Source organism: Topomyia yanbarensis, chromosome 3, assembly GCF_030247195.1.
Source record: "Topomyia yanbarensis strain Yona2022 chromosome 3, ASM3024719v1, whole genome shotgun sequence".
NCBI lineage: Eukaryota > Metazoa > Arthropoda > Insecta > Diptera > Culicidae > Topomyia > Topomyia yanbarensis.
In genome coordinates, this window is record NC_080672.1 from 401,680,491 (window position 1) to 401,701,167 (window position 20,677).

Below are 20,677 nucleotides of genomic sequence, written 5' to 3' on the forward strand. Positions count from 1 at the left end.
CTACTTAACGTTGCTAGTGAAGCATTTTATAGATTTGATGTGTTTCCTTATTGTCTGTGGCCATGCGACACTGCGCGTGGTCATCAAAAGTATCGTTGACATTCGACCGAAGCGAATAGTTTTATCACGATGCACCAAGTACCGCTCTGGGATGAAAAATGCGTACAGATATCGTAATTCCCGCACAAAAGGCTCACTTTCACTCATCGTCAGTGCGGACACGAATCGCAGAGTTTGAAGTATTTATAGCTCCCGCTCAGTCGAATGACAGTTTATCCAATCAACCACCACACCCATAACTCATTCCAATGGCGGTCTTTGTTTTTGTATCGCCACACCAGAGTCATGCCTGCTAAGATCTAATTCTGGTGCGCGCTATTTATTTCCCCGCAATCGGCAAGTCAGCCCTTTCGTGTGCATTTTAGATGCAACAGACGCGACCACTTGACAATCCTCCGCACCAGCTATATAGTGCTCATCTAATCTATTACAGTGCAGTTTAGTGTCCCTGGCGGTAAACTGCTATTGTTGGACATGAGAACACAAACTAAAAGACATAACACTATGAGGAAATTCCTTCAAAAAAGGGTCTGCCAATTTTGCTAAAACACTAGCTCCACCTTTTATACACGTGCAAGAGGGTTATCCAGATGGCTCGGGAATATTTTTTCACTAGTGGTATATCCCTCGTATGCTTGAGCATATATCAGTGGCGTCATAACCGCATATGCGACCACAATCCCAATTAAAAATATATTTAAAATGACCTTTCAAATGAGCGAAGAAATGCTTTCGAGTGTTATGTCTGTAAGTCTGTGACGAGAGCTTGTTTGATACAACGTAATCTGGCTGGCGAGTCCTTGTAAGTATTTATTCCTCCTCTTCTGGCAGTTGGATTCGAACAATGTTTTTGCTTGTAGTATTGTTTATTTTCTTTGCGACGTTAAGTTACTTGATGAAACGATGCATTTTTGCTAGCAAAAGTTGATGAGCGCATTCTCTGGGACAAAGGTCAGCACCTGACATCTGTTATCCATTTGGGACTAGGTATTGCTAAAACTTGATCCGAAATTTGTCTTGGATTAAATCATATTTGAAATTAGTTACGTGTTCAGTTACACGCATTTGGTTTGGATTGGTATCTCGTTGAAAAACTAGGTACTCTCTAGTAAAAGACGAATTTAACCTATCCAAACGAGTATATATCTGACATCTTCGTTCCGTGAAGTATAGGTGGCTGGCATTGGGAAGCTGAAAATTGGGCACAAGTATTACACTATGAGATAGCATGTTTAATGTCATTCGACATACCATGCCAAAAAATGTTAACTTGAGTGTCCCTTCTACCCCGAACTCAGTTAAGCTCAGCCGGAAATGAACCGGAATTCTGGCGTATGGCGTTCTAGTTAGAATCGGTTGTGTCACTGGAGCCGGAATACGAACTGGAACCACCCATCAGAATTCCAGTTCATTTCCGGTTGAACTTTACTGGGAATGTGCGATGTGCACCCGATCAATCGCCACAATGTTGGAGGAATTTTTATTCTCTCGTTTCGAAACACCATTCCATCTTGAACTGCTAGGAATTCTGGCTGGCTCTAATTCGTATTCTGGCTCCAGTGACACAAACGATTCTAACTAGAATCGGTTGTGTCACTGGAGCCGGAATACGAATTAGAACAAACCAGTATTCCGGCTGAGCTAAAAAATAAAAATTTTCTGGCAACGCTCCAGTGACTAGTTGAATTCTAACGATTTCGCCACCTAGGCGCCAGTTTGACACTACGGAATGAACTTTGTTTACTTTCGATAAGTTTTGATTCGAGCCAACAACATCCAGCCACAACGGCTTATGATCGGTTTTGACAACGACGCTGGGGTTACCAAGACCAACTGATCAAATCGAATACATGCAAAGACGATCGCCAATTAGGCAATCCGCCGCGACGTTTGTTTGACAATTCAGCGAGGGGTTTTGTCAACAAGTTTGCTCCTGCGAACAGGAAAACCCATCCGACGACCATACTTCGATTTGGGCTAGTTTCATGTTGGATCGAATCGGCGATTTTGTCGGACGTCGCACCCACCCGAGCTCCGTCGGAAAAAATAATCAGCTGATCAGAAATGTCTCATGGATTGCCTAATAATTCGTTTTCTATTTGTGCATACCCTTTCTCAGTTTTTGTTAGTGTTCTAGAAGCGTATCCGATAACCCCTTTCCTCTGATATACTGCTACACCCAATCCATGGCAACTGGCATCGCATTCTATGATGAGCGGCTCGGCTCGGTCATAGTATTGCAATGCGGTGTGCTCAGAAATAGCTTGTCTTACCTACCTTACCATTCAGGCTAGAGCCTTGCTGTCTCTTACTGTATGCAGAAGCCGTCTCCACTCCACTCGGTCCATTGCTGCTTGTCACCAGCCTCGCTGTCTTCGAAGGGACCGCAGATCGTCTTCTATCTGGTCTATCCACCGTGCTCGCTTCGTGTGTCTTCTTGTTCCTGTAGAGTCTTCCTCAAGAATCGCCTTCGCCGGGTCGTCGTCCAACATTCTTACGATGTGTCCAGCCCACCGCAAACGTCCTATTTTTACGGTATGCGCGATGGATGGTTCTTGCAGCAGCTGATGCAACTCATGATTCATTCGCCTGCGCCACGTTCCGTCTTCCATCTGCACGCCACCATAGATGGTACGCAACACCTTTCGTTCGAAAACTCCAAGGGCGCGTTGGTCCTCCACGAGCCTAGTCCAGGTCTCGTGGCCGTAAAGGACCACCGGTCTAATCAGCGTCGTGTAGATAATCAACTTCGTGCGGCGGCGAATTTTGCTCGACCGGGTCGTCTTACGGAGTCCAAAGTAGGCACGATTTCCCGCCAAAATCCGTCTCTGAATTTCTCAGCTGGTATCATTGTCGGCGGTTACCAGTGAGCCCAAATACACGTCACCGTCAATCCGAACTCCGGATGAGAGCTTCACATTGTCGTCTCTAGAACCTCTTCGTCTCATGTATTTTGTCTTCGAAACAATGATGGCAAGTTCAATCCTGCTCGCTTCAGTCTGATTTAGTTGCCGACATCGCCTCGAAGTTCCGTGCCATTATGTCAACGTCGTCGGCGAGCCCAAGAAGCTGGACGGACTTCCTGAAGAACGTGCCACTCGTGTCTTTCCCCGCTCTCCTTTCACCTTCCACCGCAACGTTGAACAGCAGGCATGATAGACCATCACCTTGCCGTAATCCTCTTCGAGATTCAAAGGGACTCGAGAGTGTCCCTGATACTCGAAGAACGCATATCACCCGATTCATCGTCGCTTTGACTAATCGTGTTAGCTTATCCGGAAAACCTTGTCTTACGTTGTTGAATTCATTCTCTTCCTCAGATGTCCATCGCCGGAATAAGCTTTCGCAGTGCTACCAGCTTACTACTCAAATTTGGAATATATCTCGCAAGGTTGTTGATCATACCTACAAATCGGGGAACTTCTTAAGGCGATGTCGGTATAGGATATTTTTGTATTTCTTCTACTTTCCTTTCATCAGGTTTCAGCCCTTCGGAGGTAAGAACATGACCAAACAAGTTGACAGACGTTTGATATAAATTAAGCTTTTCAATATTAAGCTTCACTCCCTAATTCCGAAGGCGTACAAGTAGTTTCACTAGTCGTTGATTATGGACTTTCAGGGCTTCCTCAGTAGTATCTTCTGCCCTCTAGTACTTGAAGAGTTTCTTGTAATTTTACTTGGAATATTTCAGGAGCTGAAGAAATACCAAAAGGCATTCTGAGCCACCGGTAGCGTCCAAATGGAGTCCAAAAGGTAGTGAGCTTACTACTGGCCTCTGAACTGGCCATTGAACTTGCCAGAACTCCTTCTTTGCATCAACTGTTGAAAATATTATTGCTCTGCCAAGTTCAGGCAATATTTCATCGAGTGTTGTAAACTGGAGATTCGGATCCTTAAGGACCATATTTAAAGGAATGGGATCTAGACACACACAAAGAGAATCCAACACAGGGAAGTTTTTCTGTACCAAAACAAAATTACCCACCCAGCCGGTGTGTTGTGACTCGTTTTGAATGATGCCATCCTGAACAAGCTGATCAATCTTATTTCGAAGATTTTTCCTGAAAGAGACTGGGGTGCGGCGGGGTGTTTGAATCACTGGCGTCACTGCTTCATCGATTTCCAACTTGACAACACTTCATTTTACCGTTTCCTTCAAACACATCCTGGTAATTCCGTATGAAGCATTTGGTTTCGTCTCGGGATTGATCCAACACTTGCAATGTAGCTATGTCTCGATGAACGGAGTTGCAAATTTTCACCAGACCCACAGTGGTACAGACAATAACCGACAGCGATGGCGGGTGATTCATGTTCACTACCTGGAACACCATCCTATATAGCTTACCCTTATGCTGGCAAGGAACTTGAACTTTACCAAGACTTCGAGGGCCCATATTATTGACTCGAATCAAAACTCGAAATGTCAATTGACGATAGGTTCATCCGGAGTGTTCATTTGTTTTTGCATTTTGCTAGCGTTGCCAATTTTATTTTGTGTCCACCACTCAATGTGGCTACGCCACATCGCTTTTGCGCTATGTTTGAGTAAGCCGGGCAAACGAGTGGATCACAGGTTCGCTTGCTTCCAACGGCGGGTCGGTGGCCACCTCGCTCGGCGGATCCTCAGTGGCTTTGCATCGCTTCGGTTCCTAGGCCTCGGTTATGCGGCTAAGCCGCATCGAAATGGTACCCCTTAAACATTCTAATTACAATCGGCTGTGTCACCGGAGCCGGAATACGAATTAGAACTAGCCAGCATTCCGGCTGAGCTTAACTGGGAAGTTTAGTAAAATTTAATCTGGAAATAAAAATTTTCTGGCAACGCTCCAGCACCCCGTTGAATTCTAACGATTTCACCACCTGGGCGACAGGTTGACGGTTGAAATGAACTTTGTTTACTTTCGACGAGTTTTGATTCGGGCCCATATTATTGGCTCGAATCAAAACTCGTCGAAATGTCAATTGACGATAGGTTCATCCGGAGTGTTCATTTGTGTTTACATTTTGCTAGCGTTGCCAATTTCATTTTGTGTCCACCGCCCAATGTGGCTACGCCACATCGCTTTTGCGCGTGCTGTCCGACTTCGCTATCGCTCAGTCGGACTTAAACTAGGAATATCCCCTATGTTTGAGTAAGCCGGGCAAACGAGTGGATCACAGGTTGGCTTGCTTCCGACGGCGACGGCGGGTCAGTGGCCACCTCGCCCGGCGGATCCTCAGCGGCTTTGTGCCGCTTTGGTTCCCAGGCCTCGTTTATGCGGCTAAGCCGCATCGAAATGGTACCCCTTAAACATTCTAACTTGAATCGGTTGTGTCACCGGAGCCGGAGTACGTATTAGAACCAGCCAGCATTCCGGCTGAGTTAAACTGGGAAGTTTAGTAAAATTTAATCTGGAAATAAAAATTTTTTGGCAACGCTCCAGCACCCCGTTGATTTCACCACCTGGGCGCCAGGTTGACGATATGAAATGAACTTTGTTTACTTTCGACATGTTTTGATTCGAGCCAACAACATCCAGCCAGTCTACATCGTTAGATAGGCTGGATGTTGTTGGCTCGAATCAAAACTTGTCGAAAGTAAACAAAGTTCATTTCATATCGTCAATCTGGCGCCCAGGTGGTGAAATCAACGGGGTGCTGGAGCGTTGCCAAAAAAATTTTATTTCCAGATTAAATTTTACTAAACTTCCCAGTTTAACTCAGCCGGAATGCTGGCTGGTTCTAATTCGTATTCCGGCTCCGGTGACACAACCGATTCTAGTTAGAATGTTTAAGGGGTACCATTTCGATGCGGCTTAGCCGCATAACCGAGGCCTAGGCGAGGTGGCCACCGACCCGCCGTCGGAAGCAAGCAAACCCGTGATCCACTCGTTTGCCCGGCTTACTCAAACATAGGGGCTATCGCTAGTTTAAGTCCGACTGAGCGGTAGCGAAGTCGGACAGCACGCGCAAAAGCGATGTGGCGTAGCCACATTGGGTGCTGGACACAAAATGAAATTGGCAACGCTAGCAAAATGTAAACACAAATGAACACTCCGGATGAACCTATCGTCAATTGACATTTCGACAAGTTTTGATTCGAGCCAATAATATGGGCCCCATCCAGTCCAGGTGTGCACATTTTTTTCTGTGTGTGAGTGCGGTTGTCATTTTTCTTTGATGAAGCCGAAAAAACAAGAGGATATGAAGAAGAAAAGCACAAACAAATAACGTAGTGGGTCTTTCTGTTGCCATAAGTTTTGTTTCGGTTCGGTCATAGTTAATTTAATTTGTTTTGTTGAAGGTAAAAAGTGTCTATAAGTGTTCTAGTCGGTAGATCCGAGCTGAAGCTCGACCTTTTTTCACTTCTCATCGTGCGCCAAATAATCAGGATGCTTGGTCGGATGATTATGTTTACTTCAAGGGCTCCGGCCGCCATGCTTAATTTTGCAAGTATAATACTAATACACTCAAAAGTGTCAAAAGTTCCCATCTTTCTCTCTATCTTGCTTTCGACCGTTTGCCAAAAATATGGATCAATGACAAAGTTTTAGAAAATAAAATTTTCTCTTTTTTGTTTCTATGTTTTAATTGCCACAAGTTTCTACTGTATCGATTTTGTTGGCCATTTTCGGCAAATTTAAAACTAAAAGAAACGAAAGCAATGAAATTAAAAGACGGATAGGCATTCTAGAGTGAATCAGTTATAAACTTAGAACGGAAAGCTAGGACTAGGCAGGCACATATGGATATGATCGAAAGCAAATGTGAAGTATCCTTTACCTTCTGCTAAGTAAGAATTGGGCGTTGCACCCAAGTCTACCGCATGGTCGTTGATAGAACACAACGCTAACACCTGGACTAAATACAACTCATGATCATGTTTTACTTCACAGATCCTCGCCTAGAACGACCTTGATATATTTAAGTATTGCGCACTTCCCACCAATCTGGACACACCGCACTTTCAAAGTGCGAGTGATTAAACTGCTACTGAAAACTGCGAGCTGTCGAAACACATGTATTTCACGTGATAGATATGGTACTTTCATAAACAGATCAGTCGAACTAACCAGTCTACGAGAAGAATATAATAGAAGAATAGTAAGTGCGCAGTGCGGTTAGAATCCAGCTTTTAGTGCGACAAGCAATACGTGTTATGAGTCACAACAAACTGGGCATTGAATCGCATAAAGAAAAGAAAGACAAGAAATAAACATACACACTTGACCCTTAAACGCGCAAAGCAATTTTTTTCAAATTTTCTGAAAATTGTCTCACAGTTTTAATACGTCACTATGATAATTTTGAGATGGTTTTCACAATGTTGTTTTAAAACAACATTGCGCATTTAAGGGTTAATGATAGGGATCCATTTTACTCCTATTTATCCCAAAACACGACACTGCAATGCAATGCTTTAATTGTACATTGTCACAACAATGTAAATTCCAACAATTTGAAACCTACATCTCATTGTTGATAAGTTTAAATGAAATTGGATGCAAATGTATCGCGCGTCCCCACAAATCAAAGAATCGTATTTGACCGGTACTATACAGCTATTACCATCTCTGTTTCCTACAGCATCCCACTCGCTCGTCACTACAAAATGGACATTCGTTCGAGCAAATGCGCGTGAATTTCAGCGCCACCGTCGTTGACTAAATCAAACGACGAAATAGGAAACCCCAGCGAACAGTACATAGTGCACTATAATCGAGTGCATGCGTGATTCATGGCCATTCACACAGGCACCTGATCAGGTATGGGGGCGCAGGAGGGGGGTTCTTCAATTGAAGTGCCATGTAGCTGTAGCAGTTTAGGAAATTTTCCACGAAAGACAATTGATCGATCTGCCGACAGCCGGTTAGGCGGGTTAGGAAAGTGCATGGTCAAGTTGGCAAAAAAACAACATCTACTACTGTCCGAAAGTATTATAACAGTGATGATGTTGGTGCTGAATATCGGTAGTTAGTGTAGTACAGTGTAGTAGTACTAGAAGAAGTAGTTTTGCGTGGTGTGAGTACCGTTTCAGGAAGTAAATAGACTCGATCGTGCAGTCGAGCGAAGTAAACAATATTTTTCGCCAAGGATACAGCAGCAGGCTGGTGCCGGGTCGGCACAACTGCAGTAAACGGCGAGCGACGTGTCTAAGCGTTGGCAAACAGCAGCAACAACAACAACACCAAGGAGTGCTAAACGTTTTTACACAGTAGTTTGTTAGGCGAGGGGCTACTCGCTGATGAGGAAGTTGGTACCTGTAATGAAGGAGGCACTGACTTCATCGAACGAACGTACTTGGCTTTGAAGTGCTTCGAATTAGAGGTAAACTTGGCGAGAGTGGTTTGGCGGGTAAATGGCTTGATTGGAACTGTTGGGAGTAGAAAAGTAAGGACGAATAACAAGTTGACGGACGGAAGATTGGGTCTGTTATTTGATGACTAATCCTTTGGATTCGATTGCTTCCAAGCAGTTAGGGAAGTGGAAGGTATAAAAATAAGTGTTTCGAACGCTGGTAATTTTCTGTAAATCAATACCACTAAATTAGATATATATTGAGAGCTTAAATTTGGCGATTGTCGTTTTTGTGAGTTGTAGCTGTGCTGCAAACAAGACAATCAAACCAAAGTATCTATTGGTTATTTTCGGTAAGGTATCGTAAACTATTTAGTGTGAAAATGCTAGTTCTGAGTATATACCATTTTTGGTTGTCCATCGCTTTCAAATTCAGATATCTTGGGTTCAAAAACGTGCCACCTCTAGCATACCTGAAAAGAAGCAAGAAAAACTCAATTAGTAAAAAGTCTACTCGTTTAAGCAAATATCTTATGATATGTTATTACTTCCAAACAAAATTCAAACCGTCGCAAATACGACGTCACAGCAAAAGGTTTGCCCATTCCGTTCTGAGCTGTCTACCGAACCTGTTTTGCGCATGCGGTAGACATTAATAAAAGTGCCTTGATCTTACACACTAACCGCGCCGCCGCCACTGCATATACCAGGCTTGTCTATGACTAGATGACTATAGACTAGACCTTCCACAGCTTGTCGTCGTTCTACCGGCGTCGAATGATTTATGAAATGTTTACGGAATTCTACGATGCAATTAATTTCCTCTGATGGCCGCGTCGCGCACTCCGGCAGCGCAGGCGGCTTTTTTCTCTCTTTAAGTACTGGGAGAAATTGTGAAAAATAACCAATCGGAAGCGGTATGGAAGTGGGTTAAATTTGACAGTTGGCCTGGATAGTGAAAGGGTAGGATTATAAGAAATTCATCGGATCCGGTGTTTAGAAACTGGGTCCAATCGAAGTGAATGCTCCGCACCTTCTCGGTTAATTACAATTTATTTTCACAATCTTATAATCGCGTCAATTATCGCACGGTCATAATTTTTTTCCTTCATACTATAACTGAACTCGGGGATACTAGGAATTATTAAAACGACGATCATTGATCATTTCATAATAGGCCAGAATCGATATTAGCGTGCCGTTGGGTGAGAGGGATTAACGAGATAAAATTTCAAACTAATAACTATATAAATCTAATGTGTTGCAATAAAAGCGCGAGGGTTCTACCTGTCACATATGAATGGGGTGTTGCGCTATTCCTAGAATTTATAATGTGCATTCTAGAGAATCATGGTACGGATTGAAAAATGGAATGTAACTGCGACGATATTCGTTTCAGTTACGCTGGTGTCATTATTAGTGCTCAGTTCAAATATGGTATGAAATATACTAAATTTGATTAATGAAGAGTTGAGAAATTCGTTACTGATTTCTACTAGGATCACTGAAGGAATTACTCACTTGTAAGATATTGGATAGAATGAATTAAATGAAAAAACAGCCAAGGATCTTCGAAAATTCAAAATAGAATTCGTATTAGTGATAATAAAGCTTTCCACACACGTGGCGACAGAACACACACCAGAAAAGAAAATTATAATGTATTTCATTCCATCTATTCGCACGCGGCGATAGAAGCAGTGTGTGAATACGTAGAACAAAATCCATAGTGAACATTTTTGCGGCTTGTGTCCTATCGCCTCGTGTGCGGACAGCTTAAATGTCTTAGAATGCCATGAAATGTGAAGATCTAGTGTTACCTCGAAAAAAGTATTAGAAGATAGCCTTTATGGAACTTGGAAAATTTCGGAGTTGATTTGAGGCTTGGGTTTAGAAAGGGAGCTTTAAATCTAAATTTGATTCAAATTGCCTTAGAAATGTATAAAACGTTGGATCTTGTAGCATCTATTGATTGTTTTTTTGTTGGAGGAGTTGCCTGTCTGGTACTTTTACCTTTTAATGAGATTAAGATTAAAAAAAATTATTAAAAATATTTCATTTTTACGAATTGATGCAAGATTTCGACGTTTTATGCATTTCCATGAAATATACAAAACATAAAAGCTGCTTTTCCAAACTCAAGTCTAATCACCACGAAGAAGATTTGCATGTGCCTTTGCGTGGTTTATCTTCCACCGGACCGCACTCGCGATTCGACATTGATTGATTCACATACTGAGTCACTGGAACGGATTTCCGCTCAAGCAAGCCCGGTTGATGAGATCCTGATTGTTGATGATTTCAATTTCTCCGGATTTAAATGGCGCTCTGCTTCTGACGGATTTATGTTCGCTCATCCCGAATTGTCATCTTTTCATGCTGGTATCACCACTTTGCTTGACTGCTACAGTCTAAATCTGCGGCGCCAAACGAATAATATGGTGAACGAGAACAACAGAATCCTTGATCTCTGTGTTTCGAGCAAATCTGACTACGCGCCAAAAGTTACCGCAGCACCGTTCCCCCTGGTAAAGATTGTTAGACACCACCCTCCCGTGCATATACTGCCCATAAAAGCATAAGAGTCCCATATTGAAAAACAGCAAGCCGAGAAAAACGCTGCTCAAGATTTACATTTTCATTGAGTCTTATGGATGGGACAACGTTGGTTTGGTATTTTTTTTCGATATTTTCTAAACAAAACTGGTAATCTTATTTGTGCGTTGTGTTTCAGTCGTGATACAGAATACAATCCAACGGATAACTCATTTTCGGCAAAATTCCATATGGGACTCTTATGCTTTTATGGGCAGTATAGTGCTTGAAGCGATTCGAGTGAAGCATGACTGCAATGCTTCTGACACCGTCAGCTATAATTTTAGATAAGCCGACTATAATAGCATTATTGAATTCCTGTCGAATATCTATTGGACTGAAGTTCTCGACAATGATGATGTCAACGTTGCAGTGCAGATCTTCTCCAATATTATGAACTATGCTATCGATCGCTATGTACCCAAAAGAAGTGGCCTTCAATTTAACCCATTATATCCTAGCGTATGAAATTTCATACGCAGAACTATCCATCGTTTAACGCGTATTTACTGCAGAATTTTGGCATCTAACTGCTTTATTATTGCACTAATGGGATCATTGCACCCCATTTTTCATTGTGAAACAAGACAACTGCCATTTTTTATGATTTTGTTAACATTTTTGAACCGTGTATAGTTGGGGCAAATGGCGGCTGAAAAGTAAGCAATACATTTAATTGAATTTTATTGTGACAAAACGTTCCTACAGGTGTAAAAGAAGTGTTGTCTATCAGAAAATCCGAAGAAATATGTCAAACAACTTAAAATTTGTTGTTTTTATTTAAGCGTACGAAATTTTTTGCACGAGATATTTTCATTCTCAAAACCAATTTAAGCGGTGATTTTATTTTTCCCATAATCTTTGATACATTTTTTGGTGGAATTGAAAATATCACTGCATTTGGCTCACTTTTTGAAACCCCTGGGTTATAATGGGTTAAGCACCCAGCGAGGCACACTGCCGAGCTGAGACGGTTAAAAGCGACTAAAAGAGCCGCTCTGAAGAAGTACTCCAAGTTTGGGGGCTACGTGCTGCGACAACACTACGTTCATGTTAACCAAGTCTATAAGATGACATCGAAGCGTTACCATGCCGATTACTTGCGAAACGTGCAACGTAAGTTGAAGTCCGAACCTAAAACATTCTGGAAGCATGTAAACGAGCAATGAAAGGAATCCGGGTTGCCTACAACGATGAGCTATGGAGGACGTATGAGCTCTAGTTTACAGGAGATTTGCCAACTATTCTCTGAAAAGTTCGCGAGTGTTTTCTCCAACGAGAAACTGACACCGACCCAGGTTTCACGCGCGGCTCTCAATATACCTCTATCATACCAGTCTTTGAACTCTATTAATATCGACATAACATGGTACAACTGGCGATTGGCAAAATGAAGGCTTCAACCTCGGCAAGCCCAGATGGTATACCAACTATTATTCTAAAAAAATGCTCTCTTATAATTGAACATCTTTGTCATCTTTTTCAATTGTCGCTAACAACTGGAGTATTTCCCGAACTCTGGAAATCCTCCTTCATGTTTCCAGTTCACAAAAAAGGTGATAAAAAGGTAGTTGACAACTACCGTGGTATTGCAACGCTAAGCGCAGTTCCTAAGCTGTTTGAAATGGCTGTGTTGGAACCCATCTCCAGCCACTGCAAACAGTATATCTCCGAGACTCAGCATGGATTTATGCCGAAACGTTCAACATCTACGAATCTTCTGTAGTTCACAACATATGTGACAGATGCCATGTCAGACGGCCTTCAAACTGACGTTATCTACACGGACCTTTCAGCTGCTTTTGACAAGATTAATCACGCTATTGCAGTGGCAAAGTTGGATAGACTTGGCTTTGGTACTAATATTCTTCGTTGGATGCAATCGTATCTCAGTGATCGTCGTCTAGCAGTCAAGATAGATGATTGTGTATCCGAAGAGTTCTTCGCTTCATCTGGTATTCCGCAAGGCAGCCATCTCGGTTCATTGATTTTTCTTCTGTATTTCAACGACGTCAACTTTTGTTTAGAAGGACCACGGTTGTCTTTCGCCGACGACCTCATGTTATACCATATAATCCGGAATACTGATGATGCAGTTTTCCTTCAACGCCAACTGGTAACCTTTGTGGAATGGTGCGAGATCAACCGAATGACCCTAAACCCCAAGAAATGCACGGTCATTACGTTCTCGATGAAAAAACGCCAATTCGATTCGATTACTATCTAGCTGAATCCACGATTGACAGAGCGAATTGTGTCAACGATCTCGGAGTTTTTCTCGATGAACAACTGACGTTTAAACAGCATATCACCTATATTGTCGCAAAGGCATCACGCTGTTTGGAGGTCTTAATGAGAATATCTAAGCACTTTTCAGATATTTACTGCTTGAAATCTCTCTACTGCTCACTCGTTCGATCAACTCTGGAATATTGTTCAGTTGTGTGGAACCCTCAACGGTGTCCATCGAATTGAGACAGTATAGCGCAGATTTGTTCGGTTTGCCCTTCGTCGATTGCCTTGGAGCAACCCTCATCAGCTGCCAAGTTACGAAAGCCGGGGTTTGCTTATTGGAATCGATACATTGCAAATGCGGCCTGATCTATTCCGTGCTATGACGATTTCGGATAATTTGCAAGATCGAATTGACTGCCGCGAGCTTCTCAGTGCGATAAATATGAGCGTTCGGCCTCGCGCCCTTCGCAATAATTTATTCCTCCGATTACCTCTTCGCCAGATTAACTATGGAGTAAACAGTGCCATCATTAGGTTGCAGCGGACCTTCAACAGAGTGTCATCCGAGTTCGATCTTCACATTCCACGTAGCAGATTACAATTTGACTGTTTAAATAGATTAAGAAATTATCATTAGGACTACACTGTGTCTGTTGATATTAATTATAAATAAATAAAAGTTATTTTTTCTAGATTACAACAGACTCCGAGTAAGATTCGTCATCGAAGATTTTGTTTAAATTCATACATAATTCTCAAAATATTCCAAATATTTCGCCGGCAGTACCGTAGAAATACTCAGTAGTGACAAATATCTCGTAAGTTTTCCTAGATAGGTTCTGAATTGTGATATTCTGTCTAAAACAAGCAAATTACATTACCGCAGACAAGCTATTCATAAAGGACTACCACGTCTACAGTCCCACTTACAAAGTTGAGATCGACGGTGTAGTTATCGGGATTAGTTGTTTTTACGACTCCGGTAAGCAAAAAATGTACTTAGCTATCGCACTGGACGGAACAAAATGGTGTGCTCTTTCCAGCTCGTGTCCGGTAACCTTTTGGTTCGCGTATACATCACCTGAGCATTCTCAAGCGTTCCTGTAAAAAATAGTACTCTTTTGCAGAAATACTAAAAAGAGTTACGCCACTCAGCACAACAAATCGCTGAGCTCTTGGAGATCACCGGAGTATGACATCTTTTACAGCTCCCAAAATTTGTAGGTAGATGAGATTCCATGTGAAAGCTTAAACTTTTCTCTTGAGAATCCACCAATTAGACCAGCTCGAGAAAACTGACACAAAACCGAAGTAATTAGTTGTTGGTCTTAGAAATTTGACATAAACCAAGGAGTTTCCAACGCCAAAACACCATATGATATGTAATATTTAAACCGAAGATTCAATTTAGTGTAGGAATGGTTTGGCCCTGGTTAGGCTCCGGCAACTTTGTGCTATGGTGCAGCTCCTCCTGGCATTGAGGATACTTCGATTTTCACTGTACGGATAAGGTTGTCTTCTCAATGATAAATGATCTAGCTTACTCTACGATCTTTGCTGCAGCTTTAAGAAGGTGGGCTGCTTAACTGCCTATGACCACATATCTATGCCACTTGTGTTTCTATGAAATTTAGTAAACAAGTGCTAAGTACAATAATTTTCCGCATTTTTTTTTTTAATTTGGAGTCTTTGCAGTTGAAATTTTCGTGTTTTTTCTTTTATCACCTGTAAATTTTAGTGCTACACTATTTGTTGCGAATAAATCTAAATGGGACTGACGGGATTGTAGCGTAGTCTTTTAGCGCTCGTCCTTTAGTTCGATTTTCGAATAAAAAATTAGTGTGTACCTGAAAATGGAACTACCATAATGACATATTTGATGATTTATTCTCATTTATTTAAAAAAAAACATCAAGATTCCAGCGCCCCTAAGATAAGCACCCTGTACAATTATTAGGGTCTCTTAGCTCAGTTTCGGACAGAACCAGGGCAAATGATTATTATTCTCCAAATTATTTTGTAAGCCGTTATAATATTATTTAAATGAGAAATAATATCTACTGTGAGCATGTCTACACGGTGATTGTTGAACCCAAACATTCGAAAATGCTTTCATAAGATTTAAAGAAAAAAATTTCGAGCCCTTTCGTTTGCATTGAGTTTCTTTGCATCCAGTTAGTGAGTCCTATTAGAAATGATCCTGCCCAGTTCGCCCATTCACCCTGCCCCACCGAGCAAGACAGAGTTAGTTCAGCCCATTTATCCGCGCCCTTCTGTAAATCGTATTCACAGTTAAGCCCTTTCGCATAGGGCGAATTTCTGAGGGGCAAAATCACGACAGGATCGTATGTATTATTTTAGTTTATCATAAGCGTCTGTTTTATTATTTTACGTACAAATGTTAGACGAGATGGATCGGGAGCGGTCTTTGCCTTTGTTCTAGAATTGAAAAAGTTGTATTTTGTTCACATTTGATCGTATTATACTGCAATCAATGTTGGAATAACAGCTTAATAAAGTACATAATAAAGACTTCGAAAAGTTAGATACGACATCACAACATAGAAGAAAGCCGATTTCGCAATTTTACTTACGTTCTACCTCATATTTTTGAAACGATAAATATATGATAAATCTTTATTGGATTAGGCTCTACTTGAAGATAATAAATGGATGGTAAATATTAAGACATTTATAATTCTGTGTAGTCGTCCCTTTTCTATAATCCAAATGTTGTAAGTTCGACTCTGACTTCTAAAATAATGAAAAATATCGAAACCTATAGTTGTTTCTATGGGCTCGGTTCTGCATATCAGCATTCGTTGTATAAACCCTTTCCCTTCCCGTTTATGTATACGTATTTAGTTATGTTGGGTATGATTGATGTGCCTAATTACTGTTTTTATTCTTTGAGCTACTTTACCGACGAATCACAGTTAATCGTATATAGCGTTGCGAAATCGTTCAAGAGTTACTACTATAGTATAGAATAAAAGGTTTTGTCACATATACAATCGTAACTTTATTCTCTAGAATCGCTTTAACACTAGAAGTTATCGCGCTTAACGTGTATATTGTTGACATCGTCAATAGCTACTGAAATTGTAATGTACGTATATTGCTCCCAGTTTAATGCATTTTGTGTAGTTAGTGTGACTTTTTACGAGGGCTATAAACACGTATTATTCATTTGCAACTTGGATATACCTTCAAAAATGCTGGTTGGAGAATCAGTTAAAAACTTCGAACGGAAAACTAGAGCTAGGTAGTCTCAAGCAGGCGTGATCGACAGGAAATGTGAAGAATCTCTTGCTTACACAACTTCCATGCAAGTTCGTGGCAAAGTTGTCCGATTTTCTACATTGAGTATATGCATATATGTGTTGCTTAAGTATTTCATCAATTTGTTGTCATTTGTTATATTCAAAATTTAAAAAGCTGTTTCGCAAAAGCAACCAAGTTTAGAAATTTTTCTCGACATTGAAGATGCATTTGGCGACGCATTTTTAGAATCCATTTTGGAAGCAACTCGAAGTCATGGAGTACCTTTATATTATAAGTAGCGGTTTACCCACAACTTGGGTTCTGATTTACCCGGCAGACCCTTCTTGTCAGGGCGGCCTAGGTGCTTCTACCAGAATTTCGGATTTTTGTATGAAAACAAAAAGGTAAACAAACAAATAAAAATTTAACTTTACTGTTTATTTTTCCACAACTCTCCACTACTGGTCGTTACTCAGATCTGCTGCTGCTAGTGATGACGGGAAGACGGACGGCTTCGTCCGACCGGCCGGGACTACAACGGCTTCGTTCTTCTTGGCGATTAACTGTGGAGGAGAGGCTCGTTCGACTGTTTTGATTCCTACAAGTTTAGCCGGGGAAGTTTGAGCATTCCTTAGCCATTGGCTATCCACATATGGCGAATCAACACCGTACTTACGTGTGCCCGAACCACGGCCCGGAACTTTCGACGGTATAACTTGCCATTGCACGCGCGCACTCTACCTCACTGACACTAGCTGCGGGAAACTGTCCCGAAAAATGATGGATAATTCTGGGCGTTTGTTCACTGCCGTGGTTCGCCACTCTTCAAACACGATGGCCACCTTCCAACTCGTTCAAAACAAACCACCGACTGCATCGCCGCATAGCTGTCATCACCGATGCGCAGCATAATCAGCACACTTTTAACGGCAAGAGGAGAGTGATAACCTATCTGAAGCCTATGTTAATTATACAAAAATATGAAACAAAATTTTCTACACCTAACTAAACCAATAGTATCGTTCACAAAAGCAAAAACAAACAAATATTTTAACCTCAAGGTCATTCGCCTCTGAGGAAACTTAATGAGCTTGGATTTGTGACTTATGGTTTCGTCGATGATTATCATATGAGCCTTATGTGTAATATAGCAATGGTATCTACATATTGGAATATTAGTTAATCCAATTTAAATATCAATGGTGCTTTTCGAAGGATTACAATCAGAGCTTGTCCCTTACAGGTCTTTGACTTTGAAATTATTGTCACAGATCAAGATAAGTACGCCGGGGTCATTCTTGACTCAAAACTCAACGGGTCTGCTCACATAGATTTTAGAATCACGGATGTGGCAGAAGGGAGAAGTCATAACAATCCAGTCGAAGTAAAACCATCTTTAGAGGATAGTTATGAAGGCGATGGCGGGTGAGTTCATAACAACACCTACTGCTCAAGACATTAAACCACTGTATGTGTTTCTGAAACAAGAAGCATTGTCTTGTACCATTTTAAGATTACTGGACTTTGTAACTGCAACTCAATAGATACTATAAGTAGCCACACAAGATTGTGGCAACAAATGACTATTTGGGATGAGTATATACTTACCTGCCTCGCTGTATGGAGCGAGACCTTAAAGAATACGTAGGTTGTTACACTGACGGTTCTATGTTGAAGAGTCGAGCCGGTTCTGGTGTCCATTGCCGTGAAATGAGATTAGACCAATCGCATTCGCCTGGTAGACCCTGTACCGTATTCGAAGCAGAGATCTTCGAGAATTTGTGTGGCGTCCAATCGGATTTGAACAGAGAATGTGCAGTAAAGTAATTTATTTTCGCTCTGACAGCTGCTCTAAAAGCACTCAGTTCGGCAGATTTGAGATCGGAATTATTAATAGCATGTCGAACTCAAATCGAGGAACTCAGGATTTCAAATGCTATCTGCCTTCTACGGGTACCCGATCTTTCCAGTTTTAATCTTGGAAATGAATTAGCTGAAGCACCGTCAAATTAATGGAAATGAATTGGCTGAAGCACCGTTGTAAACTCAATTGTTACGCAGCTTTATCATCTGACATGTAACTCCCTTGCAGTTAAAACTGCCAGTAGGGTTGTTATTTAGAGAAGAATCCAGATTTTTTACCGTTTTATGTAGTGATTGTATTATGTTGTGTTTTTCGAATTCCCTATCTTTTTCTTGCATACGAATAACTATTTATTTTATTTATATTTATTTTATTTATTAACAGATTAAGGCCGAAGTGGCCTGTGCCGTATACACAAGATTCTTCCATTCCACTCGGTCCATGGCCGCGCGTCGCCAGCCACGCAGTCTGCGAAGGGTCCGCAAATCGTCTTCCACCTGGTCGATCCATCGTGCTCGCTGCGCGCCACGTCTTCTTGAACCGGTCGGATTGCAATTGAGAACCGTTTTCATCGGGCTATTGTCCGACATTCTGGCTACGTGCCCGGCCCACCGTAGTCGTCCGATTTTCGCGGTATGACAGATGGGCGGCTCCCCCAACAGCTGATGCAACTCATGGTTCATTCGCCGTCTCCATGTGCCGTCTTCCATCTGCACTCCACCGTAGATGGTACGCAGCACTTTCCGTTCGAAGACACCAAGTGCGCGTTGGTCCTCCACGAGCATGGTCCAGGTCTCGTGCCCGTAGAGAACTACCGGTCTAATCAGCGTCTTGTAGATGGTCAACTTCGTACGACGGCGAACTCTGTTCGACCGAAGTGTCTTGCGGAGGCCAAAGTAAGCACGATTTCCTGCCACGATGCGTCTACGAATCTCTCTGCTGGTATTATTGTCGGCGGTCACCAGTGAGCCCAAGTACACGAACTCTTCAACCACCTCGATTTCGTCGCCACCGATGCAAACTCGAAGCGGGCGGTTCTCATTCTCTTCTCGTGAACCTCTTCCTATCATGTACTTTGTCTTCGACGTGTTGATGGCAAGTCCGACGCGCTTGGCTTCTCTTTTCAGTCTGATGTAGGCTTCCTCCATCTTCTCAAAGTTTCGTGCAATAATATCAACGTCATCGGCGAAGCCAAGTAGCTGAACGGACTTTGTGAAAATCGTACCACTCGTGTCGATCCCTGCTCTTCTTATTACACCTTCCAGCGCGATGTTGAATAACAGACACGAGAGACCATCACCTTGCCGTAACCCTCTGCGTGATTCGAAGGGACTCGAGAGCGTCCCTGAGACACGTACTACGCACATCACCCGATCCATCGTCGCCTTCACTAATCGCGTCAGTTTGTCCGGGAATCCGTACTCGTGCATAATCTGCCATAGCTGATCTCGATCGATAGTGTCGTATGCGGCTTCGAAGTCGATGAACAAATGATGTGTGGGCACATTGTACTCGCGGTATTTCTGCAGTACTTGACGAAGGGCGAACACCTGGTCCGTGGTAGATCGTTCGCTCATGAAACCCGCCTGGCACTGCCCCACGAACTCTCTTGCAATTGGTGATAGTCGACGGCATAGTATTTGGGAGAGTACCTTGTAGGCGGCGTTCAGCAGGGTGATTGCTCGGTAATTACAGCAATCCAGCTTGTCGCCCTTTTTGTAGATAGGACACACGACACCTTCCATCCACTCCTCCGGTAAAATCTCCTCCTCCCAAATCTTGGTAATCACCCAGTGCAGCGCTTTAGCCAGTGGCTCGCCACCGTGTTTTAGTAGCTCGCTTGGTATTTGGTCAACCCCAGCGGCTTTATTATTTTTGAGCCGGCTAATCTCCTCCTGGATTTCTTGGAGATCCGGAGCCGGTAGGGTAATGTCTTCCGCGCGTGCTCCCAGGTGCGTTACCGTGCCATCCTCGTCGTCTGCTGCATCGCCGTTCAGGTGTTCTTCGTAGTGCTGCCGCCACCTCTGGATCACCTCACACTGGTCCGTGAGAAGATTCCCGTTTGTATCTCTGCACATGTCGGCCTGTGGTACGTGGCCCCTGCGCGAGCGGTTCAACTTCTCGTAGAATTTCCGTGTGTCTTTAGCGCGGTACAGCTGCTCCATCGCTTCGCGATCTCGGTCTTCCTGCTGGCGCTTTTTGGTCCGGAAAACCGAGTTCTGCCTGTTCCGTGCCTGTTTATATCGCGCCTCGTTCGTCCTCGTGCGGTGTTGCAGCATTCTCGCCCATGCTGCATTCTTCTCTTCGACTAACTGCTCGCATTCGCCGTCGTACCAGTCGCTTCTTCGGTCCGGGCCCACCGTACCTAGTGCAGTG

At 42.6% G+C, this 20,677-nt stretch overlaps 1 protein-coding gene across 3 annotated transcripts in view; it reads right to left on the minus strand.

Annotated features, from left to right (window-relative positions):
* LOC131694313 (ecdysone-induced protein 74EF-like) overlaps positions 1–20,677 on the minus strand; it is a 252,280-nt gene that overhangs the window by 21,732 nt on the left and 209,871 nt on the right. Inside the window, exon 1 of one of the 3 annotated variants that reach the window (XM_058982953.1) lies at positions 8,748–8,793. The exons of the other annotated variants lie outside the window; for them this stretch is intronic. The gene's annotated coding sequence lies outside the window, so the exon portion shown is untranslated. Of the gene's footprint in view, positions 1–8,747; positions 8,794–20,677 lie in introns of those variants that run through there. 3 annotated transcript variants of the gene reach the window in all.